We start from the raw sequence: 2,886 nt of genomic DNA on the forward strand, positions 1-2,886 counted from the left end.
AACCTTGTGTTTTCCTATGCCTGTCTTTACTTTAATCTCCTAATCCCGTCATCTTCTTCGTAAACTGCGGAGAATGAATGTCACCTCAGGACCCTGTGAGTGTGTCAACTGCACAGATTGTTTGTAGAGCATGTGTGTTTGAACAATATGAAATCTGGGTATCTTAAAAAAGAATAGGATAACAGCGATGTTCAGGGAACATGAGAGGTAACTTTGAACTGGCCGCTGGCGAGCCAGATGGAACAGAGCTATATTTCTCCTCTTTCAAAAGCAAATAGGAGAAATATCACTGAATTCTTTTTCTCAGCAAGGAACATCCCTGAGAAAAAGAATGTGCCCTGAGGGTAGGCCTATGAACGGGCCCCCTTAGAAGTTCTTTTACGGTCGAAGCCGAAGGGATGAAATAAGCCCCGGCCTCCTGTAGCGCTCCCAGGCTTATTAGGACGAGGAAATTCCCACCTAATAAATTTTGGTCAGACAGGTTGCCTGCTCTCAAACCCTGCTTCCTGATAAGATGTTATCAATGACAATGTGTGCCCAAAACTTCATTAGCAATTTTAATTTCGCCCCATCTTGTGGTCCTGTGATCTCGCCCTGCCTCCACTTGCTTTGTCATATTTTATTACCTTGTGAAGCATGTGATCTCTGTGACCCACACCCTATTTGTGCACTCCTCCCCTTTTGAAAATTGCTAATAAAAACTTGTTGGTTTTTCAGCTTGGGGAACAGCACGGATCCTGCCGACATGTGATGTCTCCCCCGGACACCCAGCTTTAAATTTCTCTCTCTTGTGCTCTTTCCCTTTATTTATTCAACCCAGCCGAGACACTTAGGAAATAGAAAAGAACACACATTAAACATTGGGAGTGGGTTCTCCCGATACTGCACCAGCAGAGTCCTGGGTGACACGCTGTCTCCTGCCAGCGGCTCCTGGCTCCTGTTCTTTACAGGATGGAATTGAGAGGAACAGGGCTGAGGCCTCTCAGTGCTGTTTATCCATCTAGCTGTGGTCTTCCTAAGTATCTCTATCAACTGGAGGCTGAAGGACTGTGGCTTCTCTAACCAAAAGAGTCTAGTGGGTTAACAACTGTCAAGAGCAGTCAGTGGTTCTGCAATACAATCCTCAGCCAAGGATCCCAGATGTGTATAAGAGACAGGCCAAGGATCCCTCCTGTGTTACAGATGGATCAGCTAAAACAAACCAACACTGAAGATACAAAGAATGGGGGGAGGTTCATTGAAACCAGGGTAACACCTTTGGATGACTTAAACACAAAGATGACACTGACCTTGAGAAGGTATAGAAGCTCAGAGACATGCCGGCAAAATGAAATCCCTGAGGAACTTTGTAGCTACCCAGAGATATGTGGGTATATCTTTCAAATTACAATGTCTGACAGATCACTCCCGGCATGTGCTGCATAGTTATGTGAACGTGTCACACCTAACTTGGGTCCACTGTCTTCAGACTGAGCACAGGTTGCCACTGGCATGGTCTGAGAATAGGAATAGGGCCATGCCCACTGATCCATCCTATGTCTGGGCTTCCAAATGGAACTAGAGTTTCATTCAAGCCTACACGGGCCTATAGGTCCTGCCTGCAGCACTGACATCTCTCAGCTTAGTAAGGGCTGCTTAGTGTGGGAATATGACTCCCATCTGGAAGACCAGGTGGAGCCTTATCACTGTCAAAGTAAAAAACCTACTGTCCATGTCAAGGACCAAGCTGACGTGCTGTTCCTCAAGTGAGTAAAAGCCACTTGTGTAGTGCTGGAATGAGTCAGGTAATTCAAAGTAAGTTGAAGAAGTCGAATAACATCTATCCAATGAGTCCTGCGAGACTTCAGGCTCTTCCACTTTCATCAGCACGCCACTGAGCCTGGAAAAGGAGACAAAACTAAAGAAGCAGATAGGGAAAATCAGACACCACAGAGCCCCAACTAGATTTCAGGGGTAACATGAGGAAGTGGTTTAAAAAGAAAAAGGATAGATCCATTAATGAGGTAAAAAAAGAAATATTGCCTTTATGTTGGGATAGAACAGGGCCAGGTAGAAAACAATGAAAGAAAAAGACAGAGAGTGAGAGAGAGAGAAGCAGAGACAGAGACAGAGAGAGAAAGAGAGAGAAAGAGAGCTCAGTGAATTGGTCAGCTGACACACTGATAAGGGAGAAAAAGGACACTCTGAGTTGGTGCCCTCAAGACATACAGCAAACAGTGATCATGAAGAGTGAGCTCAATAGTTTTCCATAAAATGTGCTCAAAATTCGATGCAGTCACCATGAGAGTACAGCTTTTGAGGTATGGTCAACCTGTGATACGTTAGTAAATGATAAGGGGAGGAAGAAATGGAAACCTAAACGTCTACTGCAATGAAAACCAACGGCAATGTCAGTAGGAGGAATTCAGCCTTCGTTGAAAACATGAAATCAAACACACTCTGTTTTCCCTGGATCTGTCGTCTCCAGGTGTTAACACAGAACTAAGCATCCACAATTGCTGAAAGTTACCCGGGGCATGGTGGGTTTTGATCTTCTTCCCCTTCTTGGTACTTTTCAATTTCTGCAATAAATTCAGACACATGAAGCTGATTCTCCTACACACATACAATCCACTGTCTAATCCTCACACAGGGACCTCAGGTGCCTCGGCATGAGAAGAGGACACTTGTGAGAGATTGAAAGGACACAAAGATAGATGTGTACCCGCCCCCCCGCTACACCCTTTGTTCTGCTCTCTAATCTTTGCACATACCAGAGATTTCGTAAGTTCTGTGAGTACCTGTTCTTCTGCACGTACCAGAGATTTTGTTTTGCACATACCAGAGATTTCGTAAGTTCTGTGAGTACCTGTTTTTCTGCACGTACCAGAGATTTTGTAAGTTCTG

The 2,886-nt window shown here is 44.8% G+C and overlaps 1 pseudogene across 1 annotated transcript in view; it reads right to left on the reverse strand.

The window, feature by feature from the left end:
- The window catches only part of LOC105550294, a 931,651-nt pseudogene that overhangs the window by 122 nt on the left and 928,643 nt on the right, over positions 1-2,886 (reverse strand). The window contains exons 15-16 of the transcript XR_001007683.1: positions 2,510-2,561; positions 1,158-1,879 (exon numbers count right to left, since the gene is read on the reverse strand). The product of XR_001007683.1 is annotated as a neuroblastoma breakpoint family member 16-like (transcript). The remainder of the gene's footprint in view (positions 1-1,157; positions 1,880-2,509; positions 2,562-2,886) is intronic.

Source organism: Mandrillus leucophaeus, unplaced genomic scaffold (genome assembly GCF_000951045.1).
Source record: "Mandrillus leucophaeus isolate KB7577 unplaced genomic scaffold, Mleu.le_1.0 Scaffold475, whole genome shotgun sequence".
Classification (NCBI taxonomy): Eukaryota; Metazoa; Chordata; class Mammalia; order Primates; family Cercopithecidae; genus Mandrillus; species Mandrillus leucophaeus.